The sequence below is a fragment of the Pezoporus occidentalis genome, unplaced genomic scaffold (genome assembly GCF_034315485.1).
Source record: "Pezoporus occidentalis ecotype Australia unplaced genomic scaffold, CSIRO_AGI_Poc_V1 ctg110, whole genome shotgun sequence".
NCBI lineage: Eukaryota > Metazoa > Chordata > Aves > Psittaciformes > Psittacidae > Pezoporus > Pezoporus occidentalis.
The window spans coordinates 1,019,222-1,042,715 of record NW_026912887.1 but is presented as its reverse complement, the minus strand read 5'-3'; the positions used below and the strand labels follow the sequence as shown (position 1 = coordinate 1,042,715).

The window sequence follows — 23,494 nt, the reverse complement described above, 5'->3', positions numbered from 1 at the left end:
GAACAGTGTCTTAAATGACTGGTCTGTTACTGCCAAGCAAGAAGCTTTGGTGTCTACAGCCAAAGGACCAGTCCAAACTAAACAGAGTGCCATGGTGCAGCATGGTGTGAGTGACGGGATTGATGGGTGAGTGTGTTACAGGCAACTCCTCCCTGCTCTGCTCTTTGGGCTGCAAAAACATGATGTGAAAGTGTTTGGTAGCCACAGTCTTCACAAGTAAAAGCTCCAAGAGGAGAAGAGCATCTGTTTTTTTCTCTATAATCCAAAGGCCTCTGGTTTGGCCTGTGGTGCTTTGTAAGTGAAGGCACATCTTGGTGATGCTTTGTAACTAAATTCATTTGCGGACTTAAGTCATGCATTAAGTTGGCCATGAAAAGTGTTTATGGAGTGAAGATTTTGAAGGTGCTTCACTTGGGGTATAGCAGCAGCAATGCAAGACGTGAGGCTGCACTGCTTAACTCATCTTGTACAACACTGGATGTGCCCTGTTTCTTTATATTTGCTGGTTACCAAGCAGCATTAAACCTAATGTCAGTTCTGGGATGAGATCAGCCTTACTCTTTCAAGATCAGACATTAAATGTAACCATTTCAGGATCTAGTCTGAATTTAATTTCAGGAAAATATGAGTTGTGATAACCTTGATGTTGGCTCTCCAGACTTCAGGCTTCACTGGATCTGAACTAAATTACAGACCTATGTAGCGAAGCATGTGAACCTGGGCCAATACATGGCTTTCAGTCAAGTAGATAAAATGTAAATCACTTCATATGATAATGAGCTGGACTTAACTTGTGTCTCTCCAGACTGAATTTACATATTTGAATCCGCTTGCAGTAGAAAACAAGGGTTCAAACATGCTTTCCTCCAAGAGCTAATAAGCAAGGGCAGGATCAATTTGCTATCAATTTTGTATTCTGGGATTCAAGTAGATATGAAATTAAAGATTATTTGGAATTAAGATGTATTTTAAATGAAAAAAAGGTATACTAATGCCATTCTTGTACTCATTTGCTAAGATTTTTGGGAAGTTACTTCAGAAGATTGAGGTCCTTTGTTCTAATAAAGTGCTTTTTGGGATGGTGGTGCAGTCAGTCTTATTTTATCCAGGCCCATTCCCTACAAGAAGCTGCACCTTGCAGGTTTGCTGTACTCCTTTATCACAGGGGGGAAAGCACAAGGCTGCTTTCTCTCCTGTGCCATTCATTGGCTTTGTTCTCTTTCATTTGCTTCATGGCACGTTGTCTAGGGAAGGCAGCTCAGCAGTTACTGCTCACATACAGATGTGTGTCAAACCTTCTGTTCTCATTCCCATGGGAAGTCTGGGATTTCAGCAATGCTGGGTACACGCGAGACTGTCTTATCACTCACCCGATGAGCAGTGGATGCTCAGCTCTATCCCCCCAACCTGCTGCTGTCTCCTGGGGTTACTATGCTGATAGCAGCTAGAGAGTGACTTGGGACACTCTGTTGCTTTAGTAACATGCTCTCTGACATCTCTGTGTAATCAGATGCTCTTGTTTCCTTCTTGTCAAAGAGCCAGAAAGGTGGCTGGTTTAAGGTGTCTGGCTACCAAAAGGTAATACTGTGGGATTATTTCATAGATCCCTTCTGGTTGAAGGACCCCCATGAGAGCAGTGTTCCATTTTGGGAGACAATGTACCATGTGCCTTAAAGAAGTGAGAGTTTAAATGAGTGATGGGCAGGACAAATAGCAGAAATGGTAAATATTGTGGCAGGAGTTACGAGCATCTCTCAGATTCCACAGAATATATTGCTGTAGTATGCAAATGGCATGTGAACTACTGTGTGTGTGTATTTGTGTGTTTCTGTGGCCATTTTCTGGATACTTGTATTGAATAGAGTTGCTGTTGGTAGCAAGACAGAGGAATATACACTGTGATGGGAAGAGATGAGGAACAGTGATAGAAGGTGAAGTAGTAAGAGAAGAAGACAGTAAGGGGCAAAAAGCATTTAGAAGTTAAGACATTTCTGTGTGTCTGGAAGGGCACTGCCCTGGCTGGTGTACAGAAGACATTCTGATGAGATTTTTCGTCTTGAATCTAGGGATTCCTCCTGTCATCTCCATCTGAACTGCCTTAGGGAAGAAAGAGAAGCTTCATTTTGAGGCTGTCTTACTCAGGCATTTTTACACATAAACCCAACTGCGTGCCATCTCCATTATTCCAGAGAATTTTCAGCACTGATGGATCAAGCCTTCAGATGTATTTGCAGGTTTTCCATCAGTTGGATAGCTGATGTGCCAGAGAGACTCTGTACACCTTCAAGGGAGGCTGTTGGTTTGTACTTTAGCTTCTGTGGTTCAGTTGGGAGTGTGGGCAGAACTTGCTCCTTGGATTAACAAGTAAAGATCAGCCCCTGTCTTTAGGCACCCACTCCTGTTATATGGGAAGGAAACCCCCTGAACTTCAGATTTGACATGAAATACAACACACAGCAATGTGCAGTCGCTCAGACTGACTTTGCTGTGGGATGGATGGCAAAGTAGAGATCAAAGAGACCAAGCTGGAGTGGAGCAGGGGGCAGCCAAGAGCTTCCCTGCCATGCTCCCACCGGTGCTGCAGGCATGAAGAAGCTCTAACAGGGCCATGAGACTGAAGCTGCCTGTTCCAGGAGCCCTTTCCCAGCCCTGGGGATACCTGGACCTGAGCAGAGTGTAAATATTGCCCCTGGACCACGGTTGCTTGCAGACTTGTCATGAGTTGCTTTTCCAACTGCATCAGGATTAAGGAGTGAGGACAGATAGGGTGGAAAAAAGCTTGCATAAATATTTTTTGACACTTGTTTTAAACATGCAGGAGAAGTCAATCTTGTCAATATTCCCACAGAGATCTTTGTGTGGCTGAGGCTTAGCCAGGAGCTTTCCTTGCCGCATGGCGCTGACTTTAATCTACAGCAGTTTGTGTATGAAAGAGAAGACGATTTTGAGGTAAATACCAGGTGATCATTCTGCCTTACACAGGGTGGACCTGAGCCAAAACCAATCTTCAGTTTTACCCTTGGCATGATCAAAGAGGGAGGGAAAAAAAACCCAACTGTTCTCTAGCCAGTCAAGGGGGCTGTGCGCTCGCTTATGCCTTGCATCAGCCAAGTTTGGTCATCGAACGGCTTTCATTAGGGGAGCCAGCAGTGCAGAGCTGCTCACTGGAAGTTACTGGGCAGGTGAATTGGCCTCTTTGGTGGGTTTGAACTGGTGGGGATAGGAAACTTATTGCCATGGTATACTGTAGGAAGGACAAGGCAGCTGTGCTTTTCACTGTTGTTGCTAGGCTGCTTTTGGAACTGTGTAGAAATGATCCTGAGTTTTGTGTTACTAAAAGAAAGGGGGCAGTGGGCATAGGATCTATGTTACGTAGCTAAGCTGCTCAAGCTCCATCCAGAAGAAGTTACATGTGCTTGCATGGTTAGTAAGCTGAGATCCATTTATTCTGTGGCTTTGGCAGGCTCTGGTAAATTTACTTGATTGTAGGGAGTTATAAGGGGGGTACCAGATGCCAAGCTTGCTTTGGGCTGATGAGACAAAGAGATGTGGAGTTGTTTAAAACCCTTCTCGCTCTGGTACTTTGGGGTCTTACCCCAGTTTGTAAGTGGGAACACAGTTCTGCCCTTGGTGTGTGTATAGGCAGTGGGAGGGTTTCCTCATTCACCAAGGACAGGGAGCTGCAGACAGCTTTTAGCTGACTTTGCCACCCTTGTCAGGAGGGTGTTGGAGGCTGGCTGTGCAGATAGTCAGCTTCTGAGTGTCAGGAATATGCAAAAGGGACATTGTTGGTGGATTGACCTTTGGATCATTACCTTGATTTGTTGGCATCTGACTTATTAGTCAAGGAAACGCTGCTGTTTAAACCAAACCGATTAATAACTTGGATAAAGGGCAGTTCAGTTCTCTTCCTTTGTCAGAGCAAGGGCACAAGCCCAGCTTTAAAGGCAAAACCTGTTACAGTGGCTCAGTTGTGAACTGAAAAAAGGAGCAGTCTAATTAGGTATTGACCAAGAAAAGGACTCTGCTGTTGTGCAGTCTGGAATATGCATGTGTCACTGGCAAGATATGCTTCAATCCAAGCTACAGAATTTGGGTGTAGAGCTGAGTTTTTTCCCTTGGTTGGAGTTACTGGTTTGAGTCTTCTCTCTAACTCATTGGAACCAAGAACATGTGCAAATGCTGATGTCTTCCACACTTTTGCTGCTGGCTTATGTAAAGGGCTTACCCTGCTCTGGAGCAAGCCAATTTTTATTGTTCTTGGTTGAAACAGCTGGGAGTTCTCAGATTGTGGGATACAATGGCACTGTCATGCTTGGTGTCTGCCCAGAGTCTCTCCCTGGTATTCTTTGTTATAGTTGCACAAATACTTTCCCATTAAAGGAACTAATTCTTGCCCGATCAGCATTAAGAGCCAGGAATAAATGAAATCCAGCCTCTTCCATTAAATAGCTTTTGGAGAGGGGAAAGCCCATCCTGTATTCCATTAGGGAAAGGAAAAACAAGCCCAGCTTTTCCAATTTGGCAAAGTGATTCTATGGAAATGTCCCCGTACCTGAAAATGAGCCCAGATCTTTCTAGATGATCCACTTATTTATCATCACTGATCCTTGCAACTTCCGTGTAGTTGTGAGTACCCTAGCCCTGAAGTTCGAGGCGGATACTTCAGCCCACTGCAGTTCTTAGGTGAGGGAAGCAGTGGGTAAAGCTTCCTGCAGCTACAAGTGGTCCACAGCAATGCAAAGAAAGACCCTGTGGCATTTCTCCATGAGCTGCTTTGCACTTTAAATGCTAATCCTCCTCTGGAAGTGCAAGAGCTTGATTCTGCTTCTGTTTCCTGGAGTCTAATTTGGAAGCGGCTCCACTAGTGGTAGATGGTATCAAACAGGTGTCACACAGGGAAGAATTTAGCCCTGAGCTAATAGATTTGTTCTCCTGCATGTTCTTCAACTCCACTTGTGAAAGGTGCAGAGTAGTTTGGGATAATAACGCGCTTCCATTATTTAGCTGCATAAAATACCTTGAAGGCAAGTAGTGCATCTATAAATTAAGCTTCTGAAGTGTCGGTGAGGTTACTCGGGAGGGGGGTTTGACAGTGAGATTATTGACGGTGTAACGTGATAGTTCTGCTCTTGAAAAGCTCATTCTCCTAACACAAATCACGGCACTGCCAGGATTTATTGAACTGCCTGATGGAGAGGTACCGTACAAGCTACTATTAGTCCATTTCCTCAGCTTTGCCATCAGGAGGCTTTAAATAATTGTATTTGAAAGAAATGTCAGAGTGACAGAATTGGGTGCAGAAGGCCATAGATATTCCCTCTCTGCTCCACCCTGTCCCTGTTCTTTCTCTCATGCTCTTCTTATTACCTGATAATTTCAGAGGATGAGGGCTTCCCCAGCTGCGTAATCAGAAGGTTTCAAGACATGGTGTCTGCTGCTTTAGGCAAAGTCTAGCCTCAGTTATGCTGCAGAAGTGGGACACACCAGCTCCGTGGAGTCCTGCACGTCTGTTTAAACAGCCAAGGATGCTCCTGCCAGTGCTGGGGCTGCCGCAGAGGGTTGAAGTAGCAACTGTGACTAGAGCAAAATGTGTAATGGTGCTGCAGTGGTGGCACTGTGAGGACTGGTAGCCTCCAGGGAACAGAGGAGCATACCAGAACGTTTTACAAGAGCATGTAGTGACCGGATAAGGGGTAATGGCTTTAACCTGACAAGAGGGGCGATTGAGATGAGCTCTTAGGCGGAAGTTCTTCCCTGTGAGGGTGCTGAGGCACTGGCACAGGGTGCCCAGAGAAGCTGTGGCTGCGCCGTTCAAGGCCAGGTTGGATGGGGCTTGCAGCAACCTCCTCTAGTGGAAGGTGTCTCTGCCTGTGGCAGGGATTGGAACTGGATGAGCTTTAAGGTCCCCTCCAATCCAAATCAGTCTGGGATTCTGTGATGACTTTGTGACTGCATGTGCAGAGCTGTCACAGCATGGTGGTTGCCATTCCACATGTTACTGGGGCAGACAAATGCCTTGCTACAGCTCCTGTGAGGACCGGCCTTGGGTCCATCTCTGACAGTGGCTCTGGCTGAGCTGCCTTGCTTCAGCTGGATTTTAGTTGTGTGCTGGAGAAGCGGAGGTTAATGGTGCTGGATAAACATAATGCTAGCCTGTAGTGTGACCCAAGTGACAACAGGGTCAGAAGGGATTTATTCTTGGTCTTTCTTTGTCCTTCATAATGTTGGCATCATGCTGACCCATCCCATTAACAGACCAGCAGGGCTGAACTGGCCACAACAATGAAGATCCTGCCCCTCTACAGGATTGCTGTATTAAATGCATTTAAACACAAAGGCAATAATTGATCCTTGAGGACATGAAACTTGGCTTTTAAGATAATTTATATGGCATTTTGCTGCCCACTCTACACTGTCCCTTAGAAAATGTTGACACAGAAAGTGTTCCAGGATTTGTGGATTTCCTGATAGGTTATCATAGATCCCAACTGTCCCTTTCCCTGGAGACAAGGAGGGTGGCTGCCAAATAGTTCTTCTCCTACCACAGCTTTGAAGGTGTTTGAACGCTTCACCTTAATCTCAACATAAGCAAGGTTGACCATTTGCTGCAGGTGGAGGAACCAGCTTTCTTGAAGCTAAGAGCATGGGACATTGTCCTGTGTGTCTGGAGAAACCAGAGTTCTCTCTCTCTGTGAGTGTTGTGGACTGCTGAATTCTCAGAGATGCTTCTGCAGGAGAGGATATCTCCTGGAGTATTTGTAACACTATTGCATATCCACTCTCTTTTGTCACAGCAGGAATGATGGCTCCTGGGGTTTGCATGCGAATGTGTTTAGGGGAGAAGCATCTCTAATTTAGTATGAGCAGTCAGAAGACAGAGGCATCATATTTTTGCTGGTGAGGTAATTTTAAGAATGAAATGGACACACAACTCCGATGAAACAGGTTTGTGGCTTTTAGAACAGATAAAATTTGTAGAGTTCTGCTGACTTTTACAATAAAAATCTGTAGAAAGTGAGAATCATTATCTTGTTTTTACAGATTTTCTTATAAGGGTGAAGTGCAACTGCCTGCTCCACTCCATAGGCTGGTTCACATGTCCTGTGATGTTTATTTGTGTGATTCTGCCAGATTGTTAAAGAAAGATGCCCTTATATATTGCAAATGGAAGAGAAAACCAAGGTGTAAAGTACCTCCATCCTTAACAGGATGCAGTGAAGAAATGCTGCTTTTCATTTTCCTTTCTTCAGTGAAATTGGCCTTTCAGAAGAGCTGCTTTCTCAGAGGGGTGGCTGGTTCCATAGAGCCTTAGTTTGTCCAGTAAAAATGGTGAGAATGTATGTTTTGTTCTCAGCTTTGCCCTCCCTTGTGTAGATGGTAGCTTTGAAGAAGAGATCTCTGAGATCTCTGGTCCCAAGTGAGGAAATACCATTCCTTTTCAGTCACTTCAGTCCCGCTCCTTCATACCTAGTCTTGTCTGAATTACAAACTGATTCTGGTTCCAAAAGATATCTGATAAGATTTTGACTCCAAAGTGCTTCTCACATAGCTTCCTTATTATCTCAGCAAGCCCTGAACAATAATGAGCCTGTAAACACATGGTTTGTAAGCCTATTACAAGCTTCCCAGTATTATAATACGATTACTCAGCACTGACTCATTTGTTTCATAAAGGCAAACGGAGGGGATTCGGGGATTTGTTTATTTGGATGTACCAATTTGTTGCAGAGTCTAACTCAGTTGTTACAGGAATCACAGTTCCTGCTCGTCAGCTGGCTTCCCTTTTGCTGGGAGGCTGCAAGCTACATTTGCACAACCCTCGCTTTCCACCAGCGTTATCCAGCTTGCCTTTGCAAAGGAAATAATGTTAAATGGAGCTTTTTATTGAATACAAACCTTTTCCATATAACTCCAGAGAGCTAAATGCAGCACAGAATGTAAACTCTGAACCGCTCTCCATAGGATGTCCGTCTAGCTTCCATCTTGAGGTAATTATGTCAAACTCTACGTGCCACTGCTCCCATGGACTGGTGAGCCAGCTAGTACTTAGTGTCTGAATTAATGTTTGGAATAGTTGCTGCTTTCTTTGTAACAGAGACAAGAACCCAGATGGTTTGGGTTATTGGTAATGGATTCCAGTGCTCTGAAATCATTCACTCAAATCCAGCTCCAGTTTGTAGTAACCCAAAGTAATTATTATTTGATTGCTAGCCGGTGATGTAAAGTGAGTTGGTCATCTCAGCCGGGGTGGACAGATGTCCAAGTTAAACAGCACCAGCTTAACAACTGCCAGCAGCTCTTTGAAATTCGGTAAAGGATATTGCTGAAGACACTTAAATAAATTGGGTTGGGAGCTTTCTTCTCTTGCTGGCCATTTGAATGGGGAAAGAAACCCAGAATGGAGAGCCTCTGTGGGCTCTTACCTGAAGATGGATTCTCGGGGATCACAGCTGCTGAGTGCAGAGTGGGAGGAAAAGGCTCAAGTGTTGTCACTGAATCTCTTCTGTCTTGTGTCTCTGTGCTGGTGCAGAGTGCCTCTTAAGGCAGTGTGTTGATGTGATAGTGTTGTGTGCTTGTGGAGGGGCATAAGTAATTGCTCACGAGAATGTGTTTCTCTGCCTGCTAACTCTGTGGGGTTTTTGTGTATGCTTCCTTGGGAGTTAGGTTCCTCCAGTTATCCTGAAAGCCTTTGAAAAGGGGAGATTAAAAAAAACCCACACACTGAAGTTTATATTGGTTTTGTTCCCTGTTTTATTTTACATTTGCTAACACAAAGAAATACTGATTGTGGTTTTGAGGCAGCAGGAGATTTTTGGCCATGCAGAGGGCCAGCCAAAGGCCTTTAGACCATCTGAAATCCCATTTGTGTTTTCCAAGTAAAACAGTATGTGGATGGATGCTCACATAACTGCCACAGCACTCCTCTGGAGTAATTTTCACCCTTAATTTCCTTCAGAGTTCAAAACCTCTCCAATCTCTTTCTAGCTTGTCCTCAGCTAAACAGATCAAGTAAAGATACTGATCTGTTTGGCTTCAGCGCATAGGCAAGATGATGTGGACATGGGAGATGTGAATGTGCGATTCCATTGCCTGCAGATCTATTCATCACATGTGAATATTGCCATCACCTGACAAAAGCAATATGAAATAAATGGGTATGTGGCACAGCCTTTCATCACATAGCTGGGAGATACAAAATCTCTTGACCTTTTTAGCAGGCTTTTGAGGCAGAGTCAGGAGATGTGGTTTACTTGACCTAAAGGTTCCTCTTTTCCTGTTACTGGAACAGAAATCCTATTGTCAGCTGAACTTTTGGCTGTGGCTGAAGGTCTTCCATTACTGTCTTTTATCTCTGAGGCTTGGCTCTTGGCCATGCAATTGCACTCAATTTGCTTGCTTTGACTCTCGGCTGTCCTTTTTGAATTGTGAGATATTTAGCAGCAGCCTCAGCAGAGCTGCTCCTCTATTCCTTGCGCTGTAGTGAGGACTGTAAAACAGCCAAAGTGCATGTGCCAGGGCATGTTCTCTCTTGGGTCCTGTTGTGTCCATTTGTGGGTGCTCCGGTCAGTGGGTGCCTGCATCTCCTGACCTGGGGACAGTCCTAACTGTTCCCTCTCTTAGTGAGTTTGCCAGACCCTGAACCTGGCCTTTGTGTGAGGGTAGCAGCTGGTGAGAACCTTCATACGTTCATCAGTGTTCCCTTTACTTAGAGGTAACAGGTGTTAAACATAGTAAAGTGTTTGTGTTAGTGATGGTGTAGACCTTTAAGCCATTTCCGTATGAACTGCAGAATATAAAAAGCTGTGAAAAAAAAGACTACTTCAGAAATTATCATTCACTGATGCATTTCTTCTTTACAGAAAGAATGTTATGTTCCAAAGACCATAACTTCAAATTAGTCGACTTGATTGGCTGATAAGCTATTGTGAATTAAGACTGTTGTTACACTCCATTTAAATGCTGACTGGTGATGTTAGACTTAGCATTGCTAGGTGTTAATGTAAACTTCAACAATGCTGTGGTCACAGTCTCAACAGTTGGTGGCATAGGAGTCAACTAGCTGGGGAGAGGGGAGTAAAATTCAAGTGTTTTGTTCCCTGGCCAGTGATCTCTGCTACTGAAATGGGATCTCAATTCCTTGACCCTGAAAACAGCAGCGACAACAGGAGAAATAAATGCTGTAAACAGCTCTATAATGAAACCTCTCAGCCAGCTTGTCAGCGTGTGCTGATCTTTTGCCTTCACTTGCTGCTATGACAAATTAGGTTGACCTTTCCTTGCTAGCATCTGAGAAAAGAAAAAGAGGGGGGCGCTAGGATTTGAAGAGTGTGTAAGAGAATTAGGTACCCTGTGCTCATTGAAATTTAGCTGCATTTGGGCACTTAGCTCTAAATATCTGCCTTTCAGAATTGCACCCTCTGTAAATTACACCCTGCTCTGGAGGTGGTGAGAGTACCTGGGTTGACGGCATAAGGCTGTAATTTAGCCAAATAAGAGCAATATACTTGAAAAATCAGGATTGATACTTTCCACAAGTTAGATTAGAGAGGCACTAGCATGAGAACTAGCAGCAAAAGCTGGTAAGTAAAGTTTGAGGTATTGCTGATCTCTGTTTTATGGCTCTCTCCAGAAGGCGTCCAGCACAGGGCAGCTCTCAGCAATGATTGAGAGCCCTCCCAGGGTCTCCTTCATCACACGACGTATTTGTCATCTGGTAGTAGCAGGTTCTCAAGGTCTCAGTCCATCTCAGTTGAGATTTTTCAGCTGTCTTACATCCTTCCATAGTTTACTAGATGATTTCTGTCCCACTCCCCACTACTTGTGCGGTAGCACTACAGTGCTACCCGAAACAGGACCCCAGGGGCAAATACCCAGAACAACAACCTTGAGGATATTGTGCTGGATACCAACAGGATTTACCACCTGTGTTTCTAGAGTACATCTTACCATGGTCTTAAAAGAGGATGTTATCATGCATTGATGAAACATTTCTCCTGCTGCAGCTGTAATTAGGACTGTAGAGCATCCTTGGGGTCCAGCCTGGCCCTCATTTAAATCAGCAGGAGCAGAACTGATCCCCTTTAAGCAGTACTGCATTAGTGCTGCAGCACCATGATGTATTTTGTTGTTTTCCCTTCCATTAACGACAAAGGAGGAGTGAGAAAGATAAATAATGTTGTAGAGAGGGGAGGGAGAATTCATCTTGGAACAATGATGAAGATAAAGATGGATAAGCAGGGCAATTTGTGAGTTTTATTCCACTTAATGGGCTGCAGTTATATAAAGAAATGGAGGTCTCAGTTAATCTTTATACTGTCTCCTTGTTTAGGAACACAGTTACTTCAAATTAAATTAGCCTTTTGCATCTTGCTGGAAATGATATAGTTTCTTTGGTGTCCTTGTTTACTTTTCATTGATCTAGAGAAATAGAATTTCTACCCCTTTTCTTTCCCCTGGGATGTGAAAAATAAAGGGATCACCTTTCTGCTTTCAGCTGCCGTGGCCTAAAAAAAGGTAGGAATGAAGAATAAATTCACCATGGTTTAAAGAAATCCTCTTCAAAAAAACCGATGGGGAACATGACAGAGTTAGAGAGACCTCTCCCTCAGAAGAAGAGTAATATATATTTTATTCTCTTATTAATATTTCATTGGCAAGAAGGTCAAAATCTACATTTAAATGGAAATATTTAAAAAGCAGAAGCATAATATTTGACTATCTGGAGCTTTTATGGGTTAGAGAAAACCAGAGGCTTGAATGCGTTGGTTCAGAATTTGTGGGGTGGGCTGGGAATTCCTTGTGAAATTTATCCAGCAAAGGGATCTTCCATTTGCCTTCATCAACACCTCTGATAAAGGGTTTATGTTCTTAATACAGAGCTCCCTTTTAATTTAAAAATCCTTTTAAGTATGTCATTCCAGGTAGAGAAGAGTCTTTAGATGAGATAGTCTGTCACTGCTCAGGATATTCTCTTGGTAGACAGAGCCATCCATGGCTTGTGGTGATGCTGTGTTGCTTCTTCAGGGAATGTGGGAGATTAAGTCATGTTGGCAGAGGCTGGCTTTTGGGGGAACCTGTGCTCAAAGGAGTGGGGCATAGGGAGTGGGGACCACAAGCAGTGCCTCTTGTTCTGCCTGGAGTTGTTGTCTCAGCAAAGCACCTAATACAGATCCCACTTGCGTGTATGGGAGTATGTGATTTTGAGACTAAAACCCATCTGCATGGAGAGGATCATAGAATCCCAGACGTGTTTATGCTGGAAGGGATGTTAAAGCTCATTCAGTTCCAAACCCCTGCCATGGGCAGGGACACCTTCCACTAGAGCAGTTTGCTCCAAGCCCCTGTGTCCAACCTGGCCTTGAACGCTGCCAGGGATGGGGCAGCCACAGCTTCTGTGGGCACCCTGTGCCAGCGCCTCAGCACCCTCACAGGGAAGAGCTTCTGCCTAAGAGCTCATCTCAATTTCCCTCCCCTCTGGCAGGTTAAAGCCATTCCTCCTTGTCCTGTCTCTCCATTCCCTTATGTAGATCCTGTAGATGACTTAAGTCAGGGTTTGAAGTAGCTTGAATGGTTCCTGCCTTCTACTCACATGCTGATTTCTGATGCGCTCACTTTCCAATCCTAATAGTTTTGGGTTTAACATCAGTGACTTGGGACTGTGATTCCCAGACTGTGGCAGCTGTGCCACTAAGTTCAGGTATGCTAACTCAAAATGGTGTGAGAAAAGGAGATAAAAAGCCTGGTAGGTTTTGTTTTCCTACTCAGATGGGGGTGAGGAGGAAGCAAATTTTCACGTCACCTGCAGGGAGCTCATGCCTGCGCTCATCCTAGAGAGGGCTAGGCTGGGTGGCATTGCTGTGTCCTGCCCAGAGCCAGGAACTGCTGCTGGTCCAGGATACCTCTGTAATGGGCACATCCCTCTCTGCCTGCCAATGGGGACACCTGAGCAAACAGGGTTCAGGAATCTGTGGCTTAAGGGGACCATCAGGCAGCCCAGGAGAGAGCTCTGACCATGGGCTGACTTCAGTCCTGGGGCTGATATTGATCCCTGGCTGCTTTGGACACAGCCCATTGGAAACAGAATGCCTTTGGCTGTGTGAGCAGCGTGCTCTGCAGAGGAGTGATAACATTGATCCCTTCCTGGTGCAGCAGCGTTTGATTGAGTCCTACTGCTGGGCAGAGGGTTGGGTTGGGTTTTGTTATGTTTTGGGCTTGTTTTGGAGTTAAATCAGCATTATATTGACTAGCAGCAGACGACTGAGTATATGTGCAGCTTAGGAAGACTTGCTGTCTCTGGCACCACCGCTTTCCAGCACACCTGCACCTCACAGATACACAGGGAATTGTTGGGAATGATATACGGGAGCTTGGTGCTAGAGCCTGGTGCAGCGGAAAGGTACTCTGCTGCTGCTTGACAGACTTGTAACCAGATTCCAGCTTGTGCTGCGTTGCCCCTTCGTGTAACCCTATTAAAGAGCTGTAAATAGTAATATAAATGATGTTACAGTCATTTGTTTTGATGTATCTGAGCCTCTAATAAATCAGCTGCAGCTTGGTTAATAGGAATATGAGAGTGTGGTGGCTGTTGCCAGCAGCTGCTAGAAAATTACAATGCAGTCATCTGTTTTACAAGGGAATTAAATGTTTGTTCTCCTGCTCCCTCTCCCTCTAGCCTCTTTTAGAGCATCAGAATCATGCACAAGCCCTGTTCTTTGCTAGGTGTCCTATTTGCTCTTGTTAAACATGGATGGGGTGCCAGGGAAAGCATCTGCAAGGAGATTCCAGTCATTAGAGCGTGTCAGCTCTCTATCCCAGCATTACTCTGTGTGTATCCTCCAGAGGTTGCATTTGACTTAGCTTGGGTAACAGTTTCTCTTGTGTGTTGTCAGCAGCATTTGATCCTTGCACCTACAGCACAGACCTGGAAGACCTGAGCTGAAGAAGTGATTTGCTTAGTGGTTTCCTGGCTGAGGTTTGCTCAGGCTTTAGGACTGTCTGGAACAGATACAGGGCTGATGATGTGTCTGATGTTACAGATGTGTCAGTCAAAATGAGTTCTCACTTCAGTTCCCTTTATAGGTTGTGACCAGAACCAAGTATTTATAGCCTAATAGACTGTGAGATAATGTTTGTTATGTGTGATAGTTTTAGCAAGATCTCTGCTAGTAACTGGCCGAGTTGAAGAAAACATCAGACTCCAGAGAAGCCTCTTGTGGCTTTGAGGCTTTTCATAAGCACTTGTGCACCAAAAGGCTATTGTAATGTCACAGCCACCCTCTGCACCACATCTTTCTGCTCCATCCTCTCATGAAGGGGTTGTGTGGAATGCTTCGAATTTCAGTATGAAAAAATTAATCTCGTCTTTCAGTGTTCAATTTACCGTCAGGTAAACACAGAAATTTGATTTTGGGGCTTGAAACGTATCTGAATTAGTCAAAACAGCTCCCTGAATTCTATCAGTACTGTGTAATTTCTTTATTTGGTGAAGGAGGCTTTGGCTGTGCTCTTTATATCATAAAATATTGCTGTATTGTCACATGGTGATCATTTCTTCTGTCTCTCACTGCAGCTGTGTAATAATCATGTAGCCAGACCCAAAATGACATTGGGTTTGCCAAATATTGCAGTTAAAATTCAACATAGAAGCTGCATTCTCTGTTTTCTGTTTTTTTTTTCCCACCCTGGCTTTCAGCATCACCCACGTTCCCTGGTGTGACAACACACAGCGCTGAGCTGGAGGCAGCTACATCTTTCTGGAGGTGTTGGTGTTAACGCAAATTATCCCCTGGCAAGAAAGGGAAATCTCACCTAGATTTTGCTTAGGAGTTCAAGCAAGTGTTCCCAGTGTCCACACCCCGGGGAAGATGCTGCAGGGCACTGCCTCAGTTTAACTGGAGCAGTTGATACGTCCCCTCTCAATTTAGAAGCTGTAGGAAGGAACTGTGCTGGGCATGTTTCTGCTGGTGAACATGGCCTTTGCTCTCTCAATCATTGGGAATTGTGTGAAATCCAAGGAGAACATCAGAAATCTGTGCAACCTTATCTCTATTAATATTTTAAAGGAGTAATAATCGCACTCTTTGATGTAGGTATGGTTAATTGGAAACTGATGATTAATGCTTTTGTTGATGTCTTGTGGTCTGTCTTAGAAGAAACCCTTTGGTTTCTGGGTGGGGGGAGAGGGGGTTTCAAGCAAGGTTGCACTTTGTAATACATTTGAGATCTGATCTGGAGAAATAAACCTTGTTATACTAGTATGATTGGCTTTTGTCAGCTCCCAAACAGAGGTTTTGTGGAAGGTGGTATTGCCAGACAGATGAATGCCCTGAATATTTGAGCTAGTGACCACTTAAATCCACACTGTGGACATCAGTCAAGCCCAGACCAATATCACACTGAAGCACACATTCATGTTGTATTGAAGACTGAATGCTAAGAACGTATGTGCCTGTGTTGGTACTTCTTCAAAGCAAAATTCCAGCTTGGAAGAATGATTTATTAATAAATAGCAATTAAATTTGACAGGGACAAAGGTTTCTGGTGTGGCTCTGACAGAGGTCATCTCGGTCCCTGCTGAAGCTGGTGGCTGAAATCCTGCACACAGTGATGCAGAAGGAAACTTGTAGCAGAGGTTTGTTTTCTTTTCACTGATCAGCTTGGCTCTGCATCATTAAACCTAAAACTGCTTTGCTGAAGTCAGACTGGGGGCTGGCTCTTGTACTGAGACTTGCAGTTTGCAGTGCTGAGCTGATACCATTTCCAGTTTATGACTCCACTACGCTGTGAAAAGACTATTGTTATACCAAGGTCTATTTGAGGCAGGTTGTGGTATGGTTTAAATCCAAAACCTAGGGAGATTTGACTGAAGGGTTTTGTCCAATATGTGGCTCAGTTAAGCATCACTGATAAGGTAAAGCACATTCCATTTCCTGCTGTAAAACACATCGTCCTGGCAAGGTACCCACAGGAGCGGGTCACTCTCCCTGTGCGAGCTGCCCATGTGTTTTGGCTGACTCACTGATGTTCTCCAGACATGCTTTAAGGGTGAATTAAAATGACTGTGTTTCATACTTCCATGGGACTGGTGTTTTCTATTTAAAAGCCAAGCAAGTGTGGGCTGTGGTTTCTGAGGACAAAAGCCTGAACTATGGTTTCTAGATTAAATCAGTTTGTTGGGACAGTAACGCACACTGTGCCATGTGTGGTGTGTCTGGCTGTATCTGCTGGAGCAGCAAGCTTCAGAGGATCCCTGTGTGCTGGAAGGAGTGCTCCTGCTTGGACTCTGCTGTTTCTGGTACCTGCTATGAAGAAGCTCTATGACTGTGCAGTGCAATTCCTGCCTGTGTGTGCTGTGTTAAAGACGTGGTTGAACTGAGGCTGAATATTGGCTTCATTCTGCTGCCTTAACAGGCATTTTCTCTGCATTATTCCACACTTTCCCTGGAGTGCCTGCCCACTTGAGCTGGTAACAAAAGGCAGCTGCTGCTGTGCTTGTCCCCCTTCTGTAAAAAGCTGCTACTGAAACATTCTTGTGAATCTCTTCCAAACTGGTGTCATGGTGAAGCTTTTTCTCTCATCTGAAGTGTGGAGGTTGTTGTTTGCCTTTTCCTGCTGTTGTATTGAGTGAAGCAGGGCACTGTGTATCTGCCTAAATGATGTTCTGTGTGATGGATCGAACACTCAGCAGTGTAAGCTTGTTTGAATGAAGGCATGTGCTTTAGCACTGCATGGTCCTACAGCAGGGCATTGCCTGCTTGCTCCGTCCTACAGTTTGAGTATGGTTTTTGCAGACTTAGGCTCTGGAAGAAGGGGTCATAAGTAGGGTGCAAAGAGAATTAAATGCGCCAAAGCTAAAGCAGAAAGTTATGAGGGTGTGTATTATTAATAATAATGATAATAATAATAATGACAATCTATAATTAAGCATGAAATCTCTCAGCAGAGGTCTAAAAGTTACCATCTGTGACTCCTGGGTTGTTCATAAGGGATCTTATAAGGTATCTGGGCAAGCGATACAAAGGGGAGGTGGAAACAATTGCTACACAGCACATCTGCTCTGTGCCATCTCCAGGCCCCTCTGTAGTCCCCTAGCGAGGCTGTGCTCAGGAGAGGGTGTTCAGAGCAGACATCCAGTGCAGTGCTGTGTTTGTATCTTGTCTTTGCAGTGCCCTTGTCATGCTTGGGTTTCTCAGCAGAGCTGTTACCCACCACTGCTGAGTCGTGCTGATGTGGCTCCGTCCACTGGTACTCTTGACTGGGCTTGGGAGCCTGGTAGGGAAGTGCTGGCTGTAACAGTGCTGGATCGTCACTGGAGACCACGAGACATGAGGAATATCAAACAGCAAAGATTCTTTGAGGTAGCTGCACCTCTGGGCTTTGATAGCTCTGTTGCAGTGTGAATTAGGGGGGAGGCTGTTGCTCAATGCATAGTGCCTGGGAGGAGCACAGGGTGGTCAGGAACTGCCGTGGGAAGCACTTGAATAACCAATACACATTACTGGGTGTGTTAATGCATTTTTCCATCCCTGGAAGCTGCAGCACTGGATCTGCCTCAGCTAGAGATTAGCTGCAAGAAGTACCTCTAAGTGATCTGTGTAAAAACTCGGTATCTGTGCTTAAAAGAGTAATGTCTCTGTAAACAGGGATGCTCTCTGACAGCTGCAGTGACCTCTCATAACTGACTGATGATCAGTGCTTTACAGATTAATGATGTCAGGTAAATGGGATCAGAATTACATTCTTGAAGTATTTTAGGTTGCAGTACTTCAAATTTACATCAATTTCAGATCAAGGTAACTTTTCCCTGTCCTATTGCTGAGGGGCAGGAATCAGTAGCCAGTCTCTGGCACCCCAGTTCTTTGTGCATCCTATGTTCAAGACAGATTGCTTTTTTTCCATGAGCTTGAATAAATCAGACTTAATGTATGAAAGGCTTGAAATGCATTTCCTAGGCTGTAAGAATATATATTTTGTAACAGATGCCATACAAATGCCTTGTGTCCTGTAAAAATATATAGACATCTTGAATGTGATGGGAAATCGCAATTTATAAGAGCATCAAGACTCTTCAAGCCAAAAAGCTACAGACAGTTGTAAGAAAGATTGTCTTGTCTGTCAGTGCAAATGCTATTATACAGCTGAATCATAACTGGCTGCACTTGACTAGCTGTATCTGAACTTCTGTCAGCTCTTGAAGACAACTCTATTCTCTTCGTAGGATTTTTTTCCTTCCCCTTGGGAACTTGGCTGAACTTGTTCTCATACGGAGAGCTCTGCCATGGCTGGAGCACTCGGGTTAGATACTTAAGGTGTTTCTGTTCTCTGCATCAATTCTAAGCGGAAAACTTGTCCTGTGTAATTCCAGCTCTGACTGATAGACACGAGCTCTGCTGGATGGTGGTTTCTGTTCAGCATGGGTGGGATGGTTCTGGTGAAATAGCTCAGTTCTGGCCCAAACCTTTGCCTAAAACCAAGCATAACTTGATGAAGCTCCAGAAAAGGCTCTAAGTTTTGTGTAGCTTTGAGGTTGGTTTCCAGCAGATGTTGAAACACAGGGAGGATGTCTTCTTGTGTTGGAGGGAGTTTTTATTTAAACTGCGAGCTAGAACTAAAACTGTTCAGTCTAGTGTGGGACATACTATGGCAAGATTCCCAACACTGTTAGAGTGACATGAGTTTAGCATTTTGTCTTAAATCCAAAATTCCAACAAGCTTTTAAGCTTTAAAGCAGATTTTGACAATGACTGTCCCTGTAACACATTCCTGTGACTTCGGAATAGGTGACGTGGGTACTACTTGTGCTTCTTGCCCTAGAAATATGAGGTCATTTTAGTTGGTGTTTATTAACTACCAGCCAGCTGACACAATCAATACCATGGAATCCCAGACTGGTTTGTGTTGGAAGGGACCTTAAAGCTCACCCAGTTCCAACCCCTGCCATGAACAGGGACACCTTCCACTAGAGCAGCTTGCTCCAAGCCCCTGTGTCCAACCTGGCCTTGAACACTGCCAGGGATGGGGCAGCCACAGCTTCTCTGGGCACCCTGTGCCAGCGCCTCAGCACCCTCACAGGGAAGAGCTTCTGCCTAAGAGCTCATCTCAGTCTCCCCTCTGGCAGGTTAAAGCCATTCCCCTTGTCCTGTCCCTACATCCCTTGTCCAAAGCCCCTCTCCCCGTTTCTTGTAGCCCTTTTAGGCCCTGGAGCTGCTCTAAGGTCTCCCCTTAAGGAGCCTTCTCTTCTCCAGGCTGACCCAGCCCAGCTCTCTCAGCCTGGCTCCAGAGCAGAGCTGCTCCAGCCCTCGCAGCATCTCCATGGCCTCTTCTGGACTCGCTCCAACAGCTCCACATCCCTCCTGTGTTGGCACCCCCCGAGCTGAACTCAGTATAGCTGGCAGAGCATTGAAATCAAAGTTGCTTTTTAAACATCACACCAGCCAACTTGACTCTTCAAGGTTCTTGTTGTAATCTTACTTTTTATTGCAAATTAGCCCATCAAAGCTATCTACAAGTAGCTGCAGTGGAGTATAGCTGTGCATTCAAATACAGGATAGCCATCTGAACTTCAGTAATTACATTGTAGTAGTTTGGCTGAGCAATTTAAATGCCATAAATCTTTCTGTCAGTGTAAAAATGCCTGTTATCTGTCATCCAGAAATGTGCCCTTTTCCCCTTCTTCTTTTAAGCAGGTGGTTGCCGTGGAGTCTCTTGTTGAAGCGCTGAGGTTTCAGGGCTCAGCTTATGACAAGCTGGTGGTTAAATGCTGGGGATAACACACTTTGAGAAACATTTTTTAGAGATTTAGTATATGAATAATGTGGTTTAAATATATATCTAAAAAAGGTTGTCAGCAAAGCAAAGCCTGCCTTGGGAAAAGAATAAATAATAACAAAGTGTCAAAATATTACAACGAAAAAATACAAACAGAAGTTCCTGTAAATAGCATTTAAAAGTTCATTGACAAATATTTGACTTGTGTTTTGTGCTGTGTCAACATTAGTTGAAACTCGTGCTATGTTTACCTTTGGTAATACTTTTTTTATGCCCTCTTCCTTAAGTAGGTTATTTATTTTTAATGAAACCCTGTAAAATCCATTTTTAACTCCCAGGAAATACTGCAGGCATCTGAGCATAAGGGTTCTCAGTGTAACAGCACAGCAGTAACATTGCATCGACCTCCTCAACTCTAACAGCTCTCATTTAGCAGCTATTACTCCGCTTAGCTTGGTACCCTGCTGCAGTCAGCATTACACTTGGATCTCCTGGCCTGGCTTGTAGAGCAGCAGAGCACCCTTCTTTTGGTGGTGATGGGAAGTGTGGGTGCTCAATACATATGGAAATTGAACCTGGTTTTGGAGCACCTTCAGTAGAGACCTTGAGTCCTGAGATCAACACCCACACGAGAGGGCAGCTTCTGAGTTTGTAGAGGAGCCCAGGCTCATGCTAACTGCCCATCGCTTAAGAAACTGGGATTCAGGACTGCTGTGACTAATGTGTTTGGGGGGTGGCAGGGACTTAAAGGAAGATGAAAAATGGTTATGCACTAGGAAACCTGGGAGTTAAGAGTAGATCAACACTTGAATTCCATTCCTGGCTCTTTTCCCAATAGCCATACAACGCTGAACACGTCACTTGTTCTCTCTATGCCTTCGTTTGTGTTCTGTGAAATAGGCTTAAGTCTTTTTTTTTCTTTGCGGCTTTTTCTGTTAGGTGTTTTCTCTCCACCTTTCTGATGGCAAGCTGTGAAGGCTCCAGATTATGAAGTTGCCGCTGTACCATGGAATTAAATGGCAGTTTTGTCCATGGATTTTTACATTACCTGCAGTTAGGGCACTCACAGTCCTGTTTTAGCACTACAGAACAATGCTAATTCAGGTGTTGCTTTAGTACAAATAAGAAAAGCATAAACCCCTGGCATACATACTTAGCCCATAATGTAGACTGGTTTGGTCTGTCAAGCAGTTGTTTGAATTAGTCTTCAGTGGCACAAGGCTTGTTTTAGCTTAATCCTTAATTTAAATTAAAACCTCTTCATTTTTCAGTGTTCTGGTTAAAACTCATTTGAATTCTATAGCCATTAGGCATCTAACCCCAAATATTTTACTTGGAGTCAAGAAGTAAGAATCGCAGAGTGATAAATACTTTATATTTGTTAGGAAGACATCCATCAGACTGGGTTTTTACACATTTTTGTTCCCCATAACAGAGTTTACTATGCAGATACACACAAGTCTTTTGATAACAACAGTGGGAATGGTTCTGGTTTTACTCAAGTTTTATTAGACTCTTTTTGAGCAATAATTCAGCAATAATCCCACAGTAGCAAATAGTTCTGTAAGGGGCTGTGGTCTCCTGTGGGCTTATTATAGAGAGGGAGGTATTTCTTTACTTGGCATTACTGCATAGTTTAGCACTATTTCATTCCAGGAACACTGGAGAGTTTGTTTCTGATTGCAAGGTATCGTTGCATTTCAGTTTTAGGAATGGAGCGGTTTGAAAAGTTCCTGGGTTGAAGGTGAAAGGGGTTGGTTTGCTCAGCGTTGGCTGCTGCCAGTGCTCAGTCTCTGTGTGTGTGGTTACCCATTTCCCAAAGCACAGAGGTGATAAATACAAATACCAACATGTGATATTTTGCATTTACTCTGCCAGGGTATAAACAAAGCTCTCCTTGGATGTGTTCCCTTTTCAATAATGAAATATTTAAGAGCTACACAGAGCTTTTCATTTTCCATGTGAAATCAAGCTCCATCGTGCCTGCTAGCGCAGCCCGGGTATGGGACACCCAGATGTTGTCCCAGAACGCTTCTTCCTTCAGGGGCATTCCCCCATGACGAGCAGAGCTCCTCTTCCTCAAGCCATGTACAGGACTGGGATGAAGAGGAAATGATTTTGTGCTTCTGCAAAGGGCTGTTTCTGACATATCAAAATGTTACCGTTCTGCGTTAGGACAGAAGAAAGAATATTCCCAACAAAATACTGGAATAAAATTGTTGATGTCATTCCACGTCCCAAAATAGCTGTTGCAGGAGCACAAAAAAGAATACAGGATCTCTCCATTCTAGAATGTGTTACAACTGTGGTCACCAGCTATTTGAGTGGGAGCTGGAAAACACGAGGTCAGTTGAGCTAAACCCTGTATGATAATCTGGGTTTGTCTTTGTTGGGTTGAGTGGTGGCTGCAGGAGGCATTTTAGGTATTTGTCGTTCTCTGGATATTTCTGTACTTAAATTCTCTCTCCATGTGAGAAGTGGTTACCAGCAGCCTCGTTGCCCGCTGATCCTTCATGGGAGCAGAAATGCAGCTTGTGCTCCCCTGGAAGAGATTGCAAATAAACTGAAGTAAGGTATTTTCTCTGAGACAGGCAGTCTGAGGTAGATATGTGTCTTGGTGCAAAATTACTGGTATCATAAGTTTATTCGAGCACATCTAAACAGAGAAAACAGTAGGAATTAACCCCCAAAACAATCTTTAAATTTGAAGCAAGGTATTTCTTCTTAATTCATTATCTCTCTCTGGCAGTAAGAAAAACTTATTCCAGAACAGTTTGGTTCTATTTCTGAAGTGGTTTTAGTTAGCTCAGTATTAAGAACTTCAATTTCAGGGTAAAATAGTCCCCTCAGTGAACTAGTTGGGAATAGCAATTCAGGAATCAGTGTGTAGACAGCCTCTGTCCCCTTTAGAGATTTCTCTTTTTTTTTAAGCCCCAGTCTGCAGGATCACATCTGCATGCTTATTTAAACCATCATTTCCTTTGCACAGAAGCACTACTATGGCTAAAATTGAATTCTGATATTTAACTGAATGAAATTGCTTGCAGATGACTGTTGGAAAGAGAAACAAACCACATCCTTGTGTGCTGCTGCACTTGAGAGGATTTGCAAAATACTATATTAATGCAAAGAACGCGGCCCCCCTCTGAAAAATGTGACTGAATGGTTTGATTTTGCTCATTCAGATTATACCAACGCGTTTCTCTTCAAAAATCATGTCTTGTTATTGTTGTCTTACAATTGCAGAGAGCAAATGTATTCCAAAGTAGCACTGTCTTTTGTTTAGATTCATACTGAACCTACCACAGCGTCTGCGCTGACGCTCTTTCAAGGACAGATGAAAATTGCCACGAAGGAGCTCAGAAATAATTGCAATGGAAATTAAGGATTTTTCATGCTTTTTGCTGCTTTAGGAGACTGGAAACTTCTTATGTCTAAGTTGGACTCAAGTAGGAGCTGCAAAGTAAGCTGTGCTGGTCCACTCTGAACTGCACAGCAATCACATTGCCAACATGAATGAGAATGGTTGCTCACAGATGAATGCAGAAGGGAGGGGAGGCATGAAGGGCAGCCATTCCAAGTCACTTGGCAAGCCTTTGGCAACAAAAGTGCTTTAAGCCACGAAACACTCAACTTTGTACATCTTCACTGATTCCTGGTGTTGATTTTTCAGTTGTTTGTCTGTAGTTCAGGTTATGGGAGCTGCCCTTCCTCACGTTTGCCT

The 23,494-nt window shown here is 44.1% G+C and overlaps 1 protein-coding gene and 1 long non-coding RNA gene across 9 annotated transcripts in view; both read left to right on the top strand.

Annotated features, from left to right (window-relative positions):
• Positions 1-23,494, top strand: part of AUTS2 (activator of transcription and developmental regulator AUTS2) — a 733,730-nt gene that overhangs the window by 143,301 nt on the left and 566,935 nt on the right. The window lies entirely within an intron of this gene.
• On the top strand, positions 1,482-23,493 carry LOC134170532 (uncharacterized). 2 transcript variants are annotated; one of them, XR_009967296.1, is made up of 4 exons: positions 1,482-1,578; positions 6,615-6,694; positions 6,798-6,948; positions 23,184-23,493. It is a non-coding gene; the product is annotated as an uncharacterized LOC134170532 (long non-coding RNA). The 2 variants fall into 2 exon arrangements; XR_009967292.1 differs by lacking the exon at positions 1,482-1,578 and having other exon boundaries at positions 6,601-6,694.